We start from the raw sequence: 17,734 nt of genomic DNA, 5'->3' as shown, positions 1-17,734 counted from the left end.
GTAGCAGAGAAGAACGATGTTTGCCCATTGAATTCAATGGAGCGGCAATACAGCATGTTCCACTGAATGCAATGGGCTGCCCGCGATCGCAGGATGAATGGTCGGAAAGGGGTTAAATATATAACCCCTTTCCTGCAATTCATCCAGAAATGTGTTACACTAAAAATATATACCGGCGTATAAGGCGACCGGGCGTATAAGACGACCCCCCAACTGTCACCTTATACGCCGGCAATACAGTGGAGCAAAGAATAAAAAGCATTACTTACGTTTTTAGATGATCTGCGGCGCTCCTGCAGGCTGTCACTCCCTCCTAATCCACGGCAGACAAGCTTTCTCTATGAAAGGCTTTAAATCCCTGCCTCCAGAAAGACACGTGCCTTCAGCCAATCACAGCCAATGACAATGATGTCATTGAATGGCTGTGATTGGCTGTGTTTCTGGAGGCGGGGATTTCAAGCCTTTCGTGGAGAAAGGAATACTTTGCCGTGGATTAGGAGGGAGTGACAGCCTGCAGGAGCGCCGCAGATCATCTAAAAACGTAAGTAATGCTTTTTATTCTTTGCTCCACTGTATTGCCGGCGTATAAGGTGACAGTTGGGGGGTCGTCTTATACGCCCGGTCGCCTTATACGCCGGTATATATTTTTAGTGTAACACATTTCTGGATGAATTGCAGGAAAGGGGTTATATATTTAACCCCTTTCCGACCATTCATCCTGCGATCGCCGGCAGCCCATTGCATTCAGTGGAACATGCTGTATTGCCGCTCCATTGAATTCAATGGGCAAACATCGTTCTTCTCTGCTACAGCTGTTACAGCTGTGCCAGAGAAGAAGGATTTGTCTTCTATATGTTCTCAATGGGGTCAGCGCTGCTGCCGCTGGCCCCATTGAGCGCATATAGAATGCATCCATAGCGAACCGCGGGAGGGGCAGACTTTTATATCAGGCGGACACCTTATCTCCCCAGCCACTCACAGCAGGGGGGTGGTATAGGGCTTAAACGTTGCAGGGGGAAGTTGTAATGCCTTCCCTGTCTTTATATTGGCCAAAAAAAAGCGCTAACGTCTCAGGGAAGAAAGTTTAAGTAACCCGAACACCGCATGGTGTTCGTTACGGATAACGAACATACCGAACACCCTAATATTCGCACGAATATCAAGCTCGGAAGAACACGTTCGCTCATCTCTAGAAATAGGTAAGTATTGTTTTCTTTTTTTTTTTTAAATGACAAAACCCCTTTAAGCTATCTAACTGGCTGATTAGTGGGGTCTGAACATTGAGACTCCCACCAATCGCCAGCATGTATGCTCAATAGAGATGAGCGAGTATACTCGCTAAAGGCAATTGCTCGAGCGAGCATTGCCTTTAGCGAGTACCTGCCCGCTCGAGACTGCAGGTTCGGGTGCCGGCGGCAGGCAGGGAGCAGCGGGGGAGAGCGGGGCGGAACGGAGGGGAGATCTCTCTCTCCCCCCTGCTCCCTCCTGCTGACTGCCGCTACTCACCGCTCCCCCGCGCCGGCACCCGAACCTGCAGTCTCGAGCGGGGAGATACTCGCTAAAGGCAATGCTCGCTCAAGCAATTGCCTTTAGCGAGTATACTCGCTCATCTCTAATGCTCAACCACCACTACATTCATCTCAATGGAATGTGCAAAAATATCTGAATTCAGTTTTCAGCAATCTCCGGCGTTGTCATTCAAATGAATGGAGTGGACACCGAGTATGCATCCTGCTGCTCCATAAATTTTGCCAGCCTCTCAGAGAACATGGGACCCTCATCCTGGCAATCAGTGGGAGTCCTACCGCATTTCCCCGAAAATAAGACAGCGTCTTATATTAATTTTTGTTCAAAAAGGTTTAACTTTTTTACATGTATAGCTGCCTGGACACTATTTAAATTGACTTTTTAAACTAATTGCTAGCAGGGCTTAATTTTGGAGTAGGGCTTATATTTCAAGCATCCTCAAAAAGCCTGAAAAATAATTTTGCATCCTCAAAAATTCTGGAAAATCATGCCATGTCTTATTTTCAGGGTATGTTTTATTTTCAGGGAAACAGGGTAGTGGTCGGATTTCCACCGGTCAGCTATCTATTCCCTGTTCTGCAGTTAGGGGATAATTTAATACCACCTTAACTTAGAATTCCCTAGCAGGGCTTTGGAAAATGTTTTTTCTAAACTAAAGAAACCCTTAAAAGGGATTGTCCCAATAGGGGTAATGCTACTTATTTGACTTATTAGGGCACATGGGCATTATAGATGTGGTTTCACACTTGGGAACCCCCATCGATTTACCAGAACAGACATACCTCCATCAGAGCAGCATGGCTGACGTATGTTTGAAATTAGGGTTTCCTAGATTTATACAAGTTACTTCACTGCAAATATACAGTTGGGCATATTATATTTTTAGGTCATCAATTGAACATTTGATTCTGCTAGTTTAATACAAAATGGAGATTTTTTGTATTTTCATAGGTGGCTCCGCTCCATTTTTCCCTGCTTGACCCTGACTGCCTGACAGATGTGAGAATTTACCCCATCCTCTATATAATAATCCCTTAGCTTCATATTTACAGGATTCAATGACGATCATGAGATCACTATTGTGTAAACAATAAGGTCATCATGATCCAAAGAAAGCAGTTCAGGAGCACCCACTTCACTTTCTTTACTCCTAAGATTACCAGATGGTAGGATCCCAGCCAGAGGCGTAACTTGAAGCTTCTGGGCCCCAATGCAAAATCTGTTACAGGGCCCCCAACTATAATGATTTACTCATACTACTAGGCTCCCTATATGGAGAAGAGAGGCCCTATGGGCCCGCTAAGGCTCCTGGGCCCGGGTGCAACCGCATCCCCTGCACCCTCTATAGTTACGCCCTTGACCCCAGCTACATCAGATCCTCTCTAAAATCACATTTTCAATTTTAGGTATGTGCTTAACTTTTTGGCGTATGTCTTGTTTAAAAAACAACTATCCTCATGCTCTATTAGAGTACATGGATGTAATAGAGGGTAGTCCCCAACCTTAGGACTCCATCTCTTAGCCAGTGGATTTAACTGCTACAAAGATCAAGTCTCCTTCTTGGTGATTGTAATGGGCACTGCATAATGTGTATCTCCATCCATGGCACGGCAATGGGAACGCTCTTTATCAACTCAATGGCAAGAGGTTTACCCTAAGTGAAATAGTTTTCCAGACTGGACGAATCATTTAAGATGTAATTGATTTCTATTCAGATACTTTAAAGATGGGATTACATGGCTACATACAGATGTACAACCCTAGTCGTCCCCAGGAATACAGTGAGTAGGATACACATATAGTATAACTCTCATGAGATTTTCATGTGACTGTCAAGCAAGGAACGATGCATCAAGTTGTGCACAGCTCGCTACCAGGTCTATTACACAACCAAAATCCAAGTGTAGGAACTTTTATATAGCAACTACAGGAGGAATTTATGGTCTGCATGGTGAACTACATATATCAGAAGGGTCTGGCACTTTGTATCCACTATGTGTGGGAGTATACGCCAAGCAGCTACTTCCCTCTATATCTAGAGGCAGTGTGAGTGGCTGTCTCATCGGTGTCCTGCACAGGTGTAATTCGCTCCCCCATTTGGTAGTCAGCTACCTGCATGGTGAGAGGATGCAGCTATATGCACTCCTTACTCAGTAAGTAATGGCCATTGTCTGTGATTGCTCTGTATAACAAAGGACACATATTACATTCCTTTTTTTCCAAAAATGGTTCAAAATATTAAAGATTGTGAAAAAAGTCGATAATTTCTCAGAAAAAGTGCAATTATAATAATGGATCAGCGTAATCATCTACATTCCATTATGGATATGCTAAGCCCCATTTCACTATAAATCATCACGTCACATGATAGTAATATCTGAAAGGAGAGTCAATGAATCGCTCGTTAGGAATAAATAAATGAATAATAAATAAAAAAAAATATATAAATACATTGAGTGAGAAAAAGAAATGAAAGAAAAACTTAAAAAAATGAAGTAAATTCATTGCAATTTGATTATTTAGATCGTTTTAAAAATCAGAAATCCCAAAAATATTTGAAAAAAATACTTTTTTGAATATGCAATGTCAGTTTAAACATTGACTACTTAAGTACCTATAGATCCTAGTATTCTCCATCTACTCCCTTCATAAAAACCCTGCTAAATTTCAAAAATTTGTAATGTTTTTACTTCAGTCTAAAGATTTCTCAAGGCAGGTGTTGGTCTCAAGAATAGTTAATCAAAGGTATAGCCTAACACCTGATGAAACGCACGCTCCCTACTGTAATTTGCTGGAACCTGTGCCTTATAATTATGTGTTCTTCATGATGATAATAGATCCATTGTTTACAAAACCCATCCAACGCAGCCCGGTTCCATTCAATGTTTAATGGCTATAATTTCTGGTTTAAGTAGGGTGTACCCTTTGAGGTTAACCTATTATATTGGACCTGCGACGGATATAATGAGTAGATATCCATCTGTGTTTGCAAAGAATCCCTTCCCGCTTCATCTCCTTATACTTACTGGAAGTCCTTCAAGGCTTTCTGGGTCCATATTTGGAATTGAATCCAAAAATATCCCCTCCCTAGGAGAGAGTCACCGAAACGCCTCAACAGGGAACTCGGTGTGTGTCATCCTCTTGGTTTTGAAAGATAGAGAACCCATGAAACACAATCCATTGTGAGATGAAACAGGATCTGCAGAGTTTCAGCTTGCTCTGGGACGTGGTGACTGTCAATGACCGGTCTCTGGTAGATAGGATGTGTCGTGTAACTGATCGCCAGTAGGTCCTTTCTTCTCTGCTGGTTCAGTATAAATCTGGGCACTGTTTTCTTTCATTGCCTTGGCACCTAATCTTCCCAGTAAAAGATGTCTCCATAGAGACACTGAGAACATGAAGCAGCTCTGCTCCCAGGTGGACGAGGGAGGGGGAAGAAAAGGCTCTTACCTTGAAAGTAATTATTATTGTGATGTAGAAAAGAGAGAGTATCAACATCTACCTGACGCATCAAGATCTAAACCTCCCAAAACTATAGACATAGACTCAGGAAGATGCACAACAATAGGTTTACTTCACCGGTAGATACAAAATCCTTCTAAGTCTAGAATTATCTGTTATCTAATAGGGTGAATCCCAAGAAAATAGATTTGATTCCGAGAATAATAGTTTGCTTATCTATGGATGTAACAACTAAGTTTTTCATTTGGCATGATATGTCATAGCATTACACATGTATTTTCGGAAATTTTCACGTAGAACTTTTGTGCATTAGAACTAGTCTAATGCACAAAATATTATTCTGCATCAAAGGCATGGTAGAAATTCAACTTATATCAATTTTTATCTATGTATCTCATATCTATCTATCTATATCTATCTATCTCATATGTATCTACCTCATATCTATCTATTTATCTATCTATCTCATATCTATCTATATCTATCTATCACATATCTATCTATCATCTATCTATCTATCTATCTATCTATCTATATCTACCTATCTATCTCATATGTATCTACCTCATATCTATCTATTTATCTATCTATCTATCTTATATCTATCCATCTATCTATCTATCTCATATCTATCCATTTATCTATCTCATATCTATCTATCTATCTATCTATCTATCTATCTATCTATCTATCTATCTCATATCTATCTATCTACTTCATATCTATCTATCTGTCTTCTATCTATCTATCTATCTATCTCATATCTATCTATCTATCTCATATCTATCTATCTCCTATTTATCTATCTCATATCTATCTATCTATCTATCTATCTATCTATCTATCTATTTATCTGTGTATCTATCTCACATCTATCTATCTATCTGTCTTCTATCTATCTATCTAATATCTATTTATCTATCTATCTCATATCTATCTATCTCATATCTATCTATTTCTCTCTCTTCTATCTATCTATCTCAAATCTATCTATCTATCTTTATCATATCTATCTATTTATCTATCTATCTATTTCTCCCTCTCCAATCTATCTATCTATCTATCTCCTATCTATCTATCTTATATACTTTCTGTATTACAAAGGAACTTATGTACTTTATATCTATCTCATATGTATCTACCTCATATCTATCTATCTATCTATCTATCTATCTCATATCTATCTATCTCACATCTATCTATCTATCTATCTATCTATCTATCTATCTATCTATCTATCTATCTCTCTATGTCATATCTATCTATCTATCATCTATCTATCTATCTATCTCATATCTATCATCTATCTATCTATCTCTCATATCTATCTATCTATCTCATATCTATCTATCTATCTATCTATCTCCTATCTATCTATCTATCTATCTATCTATCTATCTATCTTCTATCTATCTACTACATATCTATCTCATATCTATCTCATATCTATCTATCTATCTATCTCATATCTATCTATCTCACATCTATCTATCTATCTCATATCTATAGATCTCATATCTATCTATCTATCTATTTTATATACTTTCTGTATTACAAAAGAAATTATGTACTTTATACTAACAAATGTCTGAAATGAAATCTTGCAAATCTGTTATATCAAATTGTGATTTTTACTAGTAATACTTTCACCCACTGGCGTGCAGGGGATGCGGTGGCACTTGGGGACAGGAGCCCTAAGGGGCCCCTAAAGTCTCTCTTCCCCATTTTGCAAACCAATACTATCAATGAAGCTTTATAGGTGGGAGCCCAGTTCCAGATTTTGCACTGCCTCTGCTTTTACCCCCTTACAGTTTAGCGCGAGCTTTAGGCCTCTTTCACATGGGCTACAAAATCACGAGATTTTGTAGCAATGTGACAACACTACAAAACACATGTATGTGAAGCCCAAGGTTTCCAATGAGTTCTTTCACATGAGTGATGTTTTGTAACCCATGGGCTTCACAAACATGCGTTTTGCAGTGTTGCCGCCCATGTGAAAGGGGCTTTATTCGTTCTACAGGAAAAGTACATTACAGTTTTGGATAAAAAAGCTCATTCAACTTCAAATGGTTGTAGCTTTGGTTTCACAGATTCTATGTTTTTTATCTTTAAAATAGCACCGACAGCTTGTCCATAGCACCGACAGAACCGGCATTACAGCCGTTAGAATACTGAATGTACAGCTGTCAGCAGCAGAGAAGATCTGGGATTCTCTTGCCTCTGCTTCTGTCACAAGGGGAGGGAAATATGGAGTTTTGCTCATGCAAACGCCCCTTCATCAATCATAGAGCATATTTGCTCTCTGATTGCTACATTTGGGGATCTTTTTCCCCAGAAAAAGGGTGAGAAGATGAGTACTCCTCTATGCTATTTAACCCCACAGATGCTGAACATGGCATCAACATGTTTTTACATAATTAAACAAAATAATTAAAGAAAAACTTTTCCCCTTACACAATGCTTTGAATATTTTAAAAAGAAAAGAAAAGGACTCAAAATTTATATCACCACATCCGTAACACCCCGTACTATAAAATAGTACATTGTTTATCTAGCATCGTTAAAAAAAAATGCCAAGATAACCATTTTCAGCCCAACTTGCTTTTCCAAAACGGGAATAAAAAGTAATCAAAAAGTCATATAAACCTCAAAGTGGTACCAATAAAAACTGCATGCCATCCTGCAAAAAACAAGGGCTCAGTTCTGTCAATGGACAAATAAAAATACTCTGGTCTTGGAATGTCGTAACACACAAAAAGCCTATTTATAAAAAAAAAGGGGTTATATTGTATAAAAGTAGTAAAACTATGAATCTGATATGGTCAGAATCATAATGACGAAACAATAAAGTTAACATAATTCTGTATTTATACCACAAAATGAACAATGTAAAAATAAATCCAAAAAAATCTATGCTGAATATGCTTTTTTTTCCCATTGCTCCCAGCAAAAAAATAATAAAAGTTATTTAATACATTATATGTACTCAAAATTGGTCCCTATTAAAACTAGAACTCGTCCTGCAAAATATAAGGTCTCTTGCAGCTGCATTGACAAAAAAAGTTATGACCACTGGAACACAAAAGGGAAAACAATTTACTTGGTTCTTAAGGCCAAAATTAGTTATGTCACAAAGGGGTTAAAAATGTTCTTAAGGCGACTGAGTTTTGCGCCGTTATATACATATATATACCTTCTCTTCTCTATCTATACTGCCCCAATTGGACAAACCATCCACAAATTTGGCCTCCAATACCATCTCTACGCTGATGACACCCAACTATATACATCCTCTTGTGAGATCTCTGGACCATTCCACCAAATATCACCGACTGTCTGTCCGCTGTCTCTATCACTATGTCCTCCCTTTTTCTTAAACTAAACCTCTCTAAAACTGACCTCCTTGTCTTTCCACCTTCTAACCGACCTCCCCTCAACATCTCCATTCCAGTGTCTGGCACCATCATAACCCCCCGACGGCATGCCCGATGCCTTGGGGTCACACTGGACTCTGACCTCTCCTTTGCCCCCCATATCCAATCTCTGGCCCAAACATGTCACATGCACCTCAGAAATATTGCTAAAATACGTCCGTTCCTCACCACGGAAACGCTAAAGACGCTCGTGGTTGCGCTCATCCACTCCCGGCTTGACTACTGCAACTCGCTACTCATCGGCCTCCCCCGCACTAGACTCGCTCCACTCCAATCCATACTAAATGCAGCAGCCAGGCTCATTTTTCTATCCAGTCGTTACTCAGACGCCTCTGCATTATGCCAGTCGCTGCATTGGCTGCCCATCCACTGCAGAACTAAATTTAAACTCCTCTACCTCACTCACAAAGCTCTGCATGGCGCTGCGCCACCATACATCGCCTCCCTACTGTCAGTACACCACCCAGCCCGCTCACTCCGATCGGCTAACACACTCAGACTAAACACCCCTGTAATACGAACCTCACATGCTCGCCTACAGGACTTCACCAGAGCAGCACCCATCCTCTGGAACGCTCTACCCCAAGGCATCCGGACAATTCCCGATGCACGAAATTTCAGACGTGCCTTAAAAACGCACCTCTTCAGGGAAGCATACCAAATCTCCTGACCTAGTCCCTCGCCCCTCCCTATGGTGCCCCACCCTGTTTGCCTTCTAATAATTGATCTGCACATGAAATTTCCTATTGCCTGTGTTCCCCATGCCCCCCCCCCCCCAACCCAATGTACCTCACATTGTAATTGTTTTGTTTCGCATATACACATGCCTGAAAGCACTGCGGAGTAAGTTGGCGCTATACAAATAAAGATTATATATATATATACATATACATGAGACATAAATGTCAAATCTACAATTAAAAAGTTATATTTTTGGGAGGGTTTTTTCAATTTTAAATGGGGTTAAACCCTTGCTACTGTCCATAATGTGTTAGTAAAATACATGATACATTTTAAATAGAGATGAGCGAGCACCAAAATGCTCGGGTGCTCGTTACTCGGGACGAAATTTTCGCGATGCTCGAGGGTTCGTTTCGAGTAACGAACCCCATTGAAGACAATGGGCGACCCGAGCATTTTTGTATTTCGCCGATGCTCGCTAAGGTTTTCATGTGTGAAAATCTGGGCAATTCAAGAAAGTGATGGGAACGACACAGCAACAGATAGGGCAGGCGAGGGGCTACATGTTGGGCTGCATCTCAAGTTCACAGGTCCCACTATTAAGCCACAATAGCGGCAAGAGTGGGCCCCCCCCCCCTCCCAACAACTTTTACTTCTGAGAAGCCCTCATTAGCAATGGATACCTTAGCTAAGCACCACACTACCTACAACAAAGCACAATCACTGCCTGCATGACACTCCGCTGCCACTTCTCCTGGGTTACATGCTGCCCAAACCCCCCCCACAGCGCACACCAAAGTGTCCCTGCGCAGCTTTCAGCTGCCCTCATGCCACACCACCCTCATGTCTATTTATAAGTGCGTCTGCCATGACGAGGAACCGCAGGCACACACTGCAGAGGGTTGGCACGGCTAGGCAGCGACCCTCTTTAAAAGGGGCGGGGCGATAGCCCACAATGCTGTACAGAAGCAATGAGAAATATAATCCTGTGCCACCGCCATCAGGAGCTGCACACGTGGGCATAGCAATGGGGAACCCATGTGCCACACACTATTCATTCTGTCAAGGTGTCTGCATGCCCCAGTCAGACCGCGGTTTTTAATTCATAGACACAGGCAGGTACAACTCCCTATTGTGAAGTCCCTGTGGACCCACAGCATGGGTGGCTCCCTGGAACCCACCGGCGGTACATAAAAATATCCCATTGCATTGCCCAACACAGCTGAGGTAGTAATGTCGTGCTTAATGCAGGTGGGCTTCGGCCCACACTGCATGCCCCAGTCTGACTGGGGTTCTTTAGATGTGGAAACAGATGCATTTATAACTCTCTGTGGACCCACAGCATGGGTGGGTGCCAGGAAGCCACCGGCGGTACATAAAAATATCCCATTGCATTGCCCAACACAGCTGAGGTAGTAATGTCGTGCCTAATACAGGTGGGCTAAAAATTCATTTGATTACACTGTAGGCGAGGGCCCACAAAAATTGCTGTATCAACAGTACTAATGTACATCCAAAAAATTGGCCATGGCCAACCAAGAGGGCAGGTGAAACCCATTAATCGCTTTGGTTAATGTGGCTTAAGTGGTAACTAGGCCTGGAGGCAGCCCAGTTTAACGAAAAATTGGTTCAAGTTAAAGTTTCAACGCTTTTAAGAGCATTGAAACATATAAAAATTGTTCAGAAAAATTATATGAGTGAGCCTTGTGGGCCTAAGAAAAATTGCCCGTTCGGCGTGATTACGTGAGGTTTCAGGAGGAGGAGCAGGAGGAGGAGGAGGAGGAATATTGTACACAGATTGATGAAGCAGAAATGTCCCCGTTTTGGATGGTGAGAGAGAACGATGCTTCCATCCGCGGGTGCAGCCTACGTATTGCTTAGGTATCGCTGCTCTCCGCTGGTGGAGAAGAGAAGTCTGGGGAAATCCAGGCTTTGTTCATCTTGATGAGTGTAAGCCTGTCGGCACTGTCGGTTGACAGGTGGGTACGCTTATCCGTGATGATTCCCCCAGCCACACTAAACACACTCTCTGACAAGACGCTAGCCGCAGGACAAGCAAGCACCTCCAGGGCATACAGCGCGAGTTCAGGCCACGTGTCCAGCTTCGACACCCAGTAGTTGTAGGTGGCAGAGGCGTCACGGAGGACGGTCGTGCGATCGGCTACGTACTCCCTCACCATCCTTTTACAGTGCTCCCGCCGACTCAGCCTTGACTGGGGAGCGGTGACACAGTCTTGCTGGGGAGCCATAAAGCTGGCAAAGGCCTTGGAGAATGTTCCCCTGCCTGTGCTGTACATGCTGCCTGATCTTTGCGCCTCCCCTGCTACCTGGCCCTCGAAACTGCGCCTTCTGCCACTAGCGCTGTCGGATGGGAAGTTTACCATCAGTTTGTCCACCAGCGCCCTGTGGTATAGCATCATTTTCGAACCCCTTTCCTCTTCGGGAATGAGAGTGCAAAGGCTCTCCTTATACCGTGGATCGAGCAGTGTGTACACCCAGTAATCCGTAGTGGCCAGAATGCGTGTAACGCGAGGGTCACGAGAAAGGCATCCTAACATGAAGTCAGCCATGTGTGCCAGGGTACCTGTACGCAACACATGGCTGTCTTCACTAGGAAGATCACTTTCAGGATCCTCCTCCTCCTCCTCTTCCTCCTCCTCAGGCCATACACGCTGAAAGGATGACAGGCAAGCAGCATGGGTACCGTCAGCAGTAGGCCAAGCTGTCTCTTCCCCCTCCTCCTCATCCTCCTCATGCTCCTCCTCCTCCTCCTGAACGCGCTGAGATATAGACAGGAGGGTGCTCTGACTATCCAGCGACATACTGTCTTCCCCCGGCTCTGTTTCCGAGCGCAAAGCGTCTGCCTTTATGCTTTGCAGGGAACTTCTCAAGATGCATAGCAGAGGAATGGTGACGCTAATGATTGCAGCATCGCCGCTCACCACCTGGGTAGACTCCTCAAATTTTCCAAGGACCTGGCAGATGGCTGCCAACCAGGCCCACTCTTCTGTAAATAATTGAGGAGGCTGACTCCCACTGCGCCGCACAAGTTGGAGTTGGTATTTCACTATAGCTCTACGCTGCTCATAGAGTCTGGCCAACATGTGGAGTGTAGAGTTCCACTGTGTGGGCACGTCGCACAGCAGTCGGTGCACTGGCAGATTAAACCGATGTTGCAGGGTCCGCAGGGTGGCAGCGTGCGTGTGTGATTTGCGGAAATGTGCGCAGAGCCGGCGCACCTTTCCAAGCAGGTATGACAAGTGGGGGTAGCTTTTCAGAAAGCGCTGAACCACCAAATTAAACACATGGGCCAGGCATGGCACGTGCGTGAGGCTGCCGAGCTGCAGAGCCGCCACCAGCTTACGGCCGTTGTCACACACGACCATGCCCGGTTGGAGGCTCAGCGGCGCAAGCCAGCGGTCGGTCTGCTCTGTCAGACCCTGCAGCAGTTCGTGGGCCGTGTGCCTCTTCTCTCCTAAGCTGAGTAGTTTCAGCACGGCCTGCTGACGCTTGCCCACCGCTGTGCTGCCACGCCGCGTGACACCGACTGCTGGCGACGTGCTGCTGCTTACACATCTTAATTGCGAGACAGAGGTTGCGTAGGAGGAGGAGGAGGGTGGTTTAGTGGAGGACGCATACACCCCCGCAGATACCACCACCGAGCTGGGGCCCGCAATTCGGGGGGTGGGTAGGACGTGAGCGGTCCCAGGCTCTGACTCTGTCCCAGCCTCCACTAAATTCACCCAATGTGCCGTCAGGGAGATATAGTGGCCCTGCCCGCCTGTGCTTGTCCACGTGTCTGTTGTTAAGTGGACCTTGGCAGTAACCGCGTTGGTGAGGGCGCGTACAATGTTGCGGGAGACGTGGTCGTGCAGGCCTGGGACGGCACATCGGGAAAAGTAGTGGCGACTGGGAACCGAGTAGCGCGGGGCCGCCGCCGCCATCATGCTTTTGAAAGCCTCCGTTTCCACAAGCCTATACGGCAGCATCTCTAGGCTGATCAATTTTGCAATGTGCACGTTTAACGCTTGAGCGTGCGGGTGCGAGGCGTCGTACTTGCGCTTGCGCTCAAACTGTGGCGCTAGCGACGTCTGGACGCTATGCTGAGAGACATTGCTGGATGGGGCCGAGGACAGCGGAGGTGAGGGTGTGGGTGCAGGCCAGGAGACGGTAGTGCCTGTGTCCTCATAGGGGGGTTGGATCTCAGTGGCAGGTTGGGGCACAGGGGGAGAGGCAGTGGTGCAAACCGGAGGCGGTGAACGGGCATCGTCCCACCTTGTGGGGTGCTTGGCCATCATATGCCTGCGCATGCTGGTGGTGGTGCCTCCCCAGCTGATCTTGGCGCGACAAAGGTTGCACACCACTGTTCGTCGGTCGTCAGGCGTCTCTGTGAAAAATTGCCACACCGTAGAGCACCTTGACCTGTGCAGGGTGGCATGGCGCGAGGGGGCGCTTTGGGAAACAGTTGGTGGATTATTCGGTCTGGCCCTGCCTCTACCCCTGGCCACCGCACTGGCTCGGCCTGTGCCCACACCCTGACTTGGGCCTCCGCGTCCTCGCCCGCGTCCACGTACTATAGGCCTACCCCTACCCCTCAGCATGGTGTATTACCAGTGATTTAATTTCCCAGGCAGGAAATAAATTGGCGCAAGCCTGCTGTTAAACGTAGCTGGCTGCGTATGATTTGTTTACTATCTCCACCCACCACACACGTACACAGAATGCTGAGGACTGACAGAGGCAGGGCACATAGAATGTTTCCCTTTTTTAAAAAAGAAAAGGCCCACTGACTATATTCAATCAGATAAGATATGTGTTGCACAGAAATGCAGTTATATGAAGTGCAGCACAGCGGTTACTTTTCCCAGGCAGGAAATAAATTGGCGCAAGCCTGCAGGACAAATAGAATGTTTCCCTTTTTGGGAAACGGAGGGCCCACTGACTATATTCAATCAGATAAGATATGTGTTGCACAGAAATGCAGTTATATGAAGTGCAGCACAGCGGTTACTTTTCCCAGGCAGGAAATAAATTGGCGCAACCGTGCAGGACAAATAGAATGTTTCCCTTTTTGGGAAACGGAGGGCCCACTGACTATATTCAATCAGATAAGATATGTGTTGCACAGAAATGCAGTTATATGAAGTGCAGCACAGCGGAGACTTTTCCCAGGCAGGAAATAAATTGGCGCAAGCCTGCAGGACAAATAGAATGTTTCCCTTTTTGGGAAACGGAGGGCCCACTGACTATATTCAATCAGATAAGATATGTGTTGCACAGAAATGCAGTTATATGAAGTGCAGCACAGCTGAGACTTTTCCCAGGCAGGAAATAAATTGGCGCAAGCCTGCAGGACAAATTGAATGTTTCCCTTTTTGGGAAACGGAGGGCCCACTGACTATATTCAATCAATAATATATGTCTTCTGGCCCTGCCTACACAATTCTCTCCCTGTAGTATTACTGCAAGGCGCAATGCTCTGCAGACAGCCGATTTTGAAAAGAAAAAAATATGCAACACTGCTAACAGCAGCCTGCACAGTACTGCACACGGATAGATGTGGCCCTAAGAAGGACCGTTGGGGTTCTTGAAGCCTACACTCACTGCTAACACTCTCCCTACCTAACCACCACTTCTGTCCCTGGACTATTACTGCAAGGCGCAATGCTCTGCAGACTGCCGATTTTGAAAAAAAAAAAATTTGTGCCACACTGCTAACAGCACCCTCCACAGTACTGCACACGGATAGATGTGGCCGTGAGAAGGACCGTTGGGGTTCTTGAAGCCTACACTAACTCCTAACACTCTCCCTATAGCAGCTCTGGCACCAACAGCACTTTCCCTCAGCTAACTCACAAGACATCTGAGGCGAGCCGCGGGAGGGGCCGACTTTTATACTCAGGTGACATCTGATCGCCCCAGCCACTCACAGCAGGGGGGTGGTATAGGGCTTGAACGTCACAGGGGGAAGTTGTAATGCCTTCCCTGTCTTTCAATTGGCCAGAAAAGCGCGCTAACGTCTCAGAGAGGAAACTGAAAGTAACCGGAACACCGCGTGGTGCTCGTTAAGAGTAACGAGCATCCCGAACACCCTAATATTCGCACGAATATCAAGCTCGGACGAGTACGTTCGCTCATCTCTAATTTTAAACTAATCCCCGTCTAACATTCTAACACACATGGGTTGAGAGAGGGTGAGCATTCTAAAGTAAACCACGATTTTTTCCCATTATTAGCAATACTAATATTCTGGAATGAAGGAGCGTGAATGTGGCGCAACTACACCAAATCCAAATGTAGGTGTATTTGTAGTGCACCAGAGTGGGAGGCTAATGTCACGGTGGCAAATGTCCTTCTCCCACCTGGCTACACCACAGTGAAATAGTGGGGGACGACATCTTCTGGGTTGTTCTCTGCTCCTGGGGATGGTGTTGTGGTGCTGGTATCCCAGGTGGAAAAGAGCTCCAGTTGTCAGCAAGGGGTTAAGAAAGAACATGTCACTTTGATTCTGCATCCACTTGAATACAGGATGACATCCAGTACAGTCTACTTTCCTGACATGTGTGTCCAGAGATGGTGGCTGGAAGTACCGCTGCCTACAAATCCCATTCCGCTTATCCAGGTTTTTCACCGGGACCCTGGGACAAGTCCTGCCACGATGTACTTGGCACTTTCCTCTTTCTTTAGACCCAGGAATAAATTCATCTCTCCACTCCCATCATCTTTATGAGCCTCGTGTGGCACATAATGTTAAAGTAGCAGAAATGTACTCCTAAGCTCTCGCTCACAACCTGAAGGTTAGTTTAATCCCCGCAAGGTTCAGGTAGTCGGCTCAAGGTTGACTTATGCTTCCGAGGTCGGTAACATGAGTACCAAGCTTGGTGGGAGGTAATAAATAAATTACCTAAAAGTGCTGTGGAATAAGTTGGCGCTATACAAATTTTTACAAGATTTTTTTTTAAATTACATCATCCTCTAAAAAATGTATAAAAATAGATAAAAAATTAAAGGGGTTTTCCGGGCAAATCCTATTGATGACCTATGCTCAGCTGCTCACCCAGCCTGCTGTCAGTACAGCATGGTCCGACATCATCAGTTATTTACATATTACAGTGTTTAAGTATTTATATATTTTAATTAGGGATGAGCGAGTATACTCGCTAAGGCACTACTCGCTCGAGTATCTCCCTGCTCGTCCCTAAAGATTCGGGGACCGCCGCAGCTGACAGGTGAGTTGCGGCGGGGAGCGGGGCAGAGCGGGCGGGAGAGAGGGAGAGAGAGATCTCCCCTCCGTTCCTCTCTGCTCTCCCCCGCAGCTCCCCGCTCCGTGCCGGCCCCCGAATCTTTAGGGACGAGCGGGGAGATACTCGGCTAAGGCACATTACTCGAGCGAGTAGTGCCTTAGCGAGTATACTCGCACATCCCTAATTTTAATGTATCTCTGTTTGTATATATTTTAGTGAATGATATTAAAAAAAGATAACGGCAGCTGGAAGATATATGAATTAATAGGGGTGGGATGGCAATTACAGCAACACTGAAGTGAACGCTCACATGGCAAATTTAAATGTTGTGCATGTTCTTGAAGCTGATTGTCATGCACTTCCATATCAGTATACTGACTTGACAAAAGGCCCAGTCCAGACCCAAACTCTTTTGCGGAATAAACTGATTTAAACTCCACCTACATTTGGATTTGGTGTGGTTGTGCCACATATATGTTAGATCTGGCGTTGTCCTGCTTTCTGAGTCTGCTTCTGTTTGTTCCAGCATCTGCAGGGTAACTGTGTCTGGCTTCTCCATAAAGCTGGAGGTGATTTGCAATCATTCTCCTATTTAACCTTCCTTAATTTTTCCCAGGGTGCTTGGTGTTGTTGTGTATTTCTTTGCATGACTGCAATCCTGTCTGCATCCAGTATGTCGTGTGTGCTAATGCTTTATGGTATTCTGTCTCTGCGTGAATCCAGCTTTCTCTGTGTTCTGCTGCTGGCTCCTGCAGCTTGTTTGCTGTCTATCCCCTGTGTCTGTCACCTCTGTATAGGAACGTGTCCTGCTCTTACCTGACATTCTTTCCTCACTCCTCCATATTCACTCAGCTTGGGGCAACTGACTCTGGGTTCCTGTCTTCACCAGGTAGGTAGGGAAAGCTAGGAGTCAGGGATAGGAAAGGTGGCCTGGTCCTCTCCACCTTCAGGGGTATCTCTAGGTCAGGGACATTTAGCCCATCTTAGTTCAGGGTCAGGTCTGTCTTCCTCCTTTGTACTGAGTTTCAGTTTCTGCGCAGTTTCTGTCTTGGAGTCAGCTGTCCATTCTGCTGGGTGGTTTCACTCGGCAGCCCAACACAGTGGAACCACAACCACAGCGTAACAATATAGCTTTCTTGTTCCTAAATATTGGCGTTTCAGGTACAATCAGTCACACTGTGACCTGCTTCTGGAAGCCAGCGGCAAGCACAGAGACTATTATCTAGTGCGTTCTATGTTATGTTTGACACAATTGCATCAGGTGAGCAGCCTTGATCTACTCATAGGCTTGGTTGCATCCCAATGCCTGCACATGAAGCCCCTTTGCTTTCTTTTTCATTATCAGAAGTTGGAATACAAAGAATAGTTGGAACTAAAAGAAAATGA

General features: G+C 45.0%; 1 protein-coding gene and 1 long non-coding RNA gene across 4 annotated transcripts in view; one reads left to right on the top strand and one right to left on the bottom strand.

Moving 5' to 3' along the window:
• The window catches only part of ANO2 (anoctamin 2), a 270,743-nt gene that overhangs the window by 231,352 nt on the left and 21,657 nt on the right, over positions 1 to 17,734 (bottom strand). The gene's annotated exons all lie outside the window — the stretch shown is intronic.
• The window catches only part of LOC136611202 (uncharacterized), a 124,238-nt gene continuing 111,147 nt past the window's right edge, over positions 4,644 to 17,734 (top strand). For both annotated transcript variants that reach the window (XR_010790233.1, XR_010790232.1), the window contains exon 1: positions 4,644 to 4,812. This is a non-coding gene — a long non-coding RNA (uncharacterized lncRNA). The remainder of the gene's footprint in view (positions 4,813 to 17,734) is intronic.

Source organism: Eleutherodactylus coqui, chromosome 2, assembly GCF_035609145.1.
Source record: "Eleutherodactylus coqui strain aEleCoq1 chromosome 2, aEleCoq1.hap1, whole genome shotgun sequence".
Classification (NCBI taxonomy): domain Eukaryota; kingdom Metazoa; phylum Chordata; class Amphibia; order Anura; family Eleutherodactylidae; genus Eleutherodactylus; species Eleutherodactylus coqui.
Note: the sequence above shows the minus strand (reverse complement) of the source record. Positions and strands in the feature narration are given on the sequence as shown.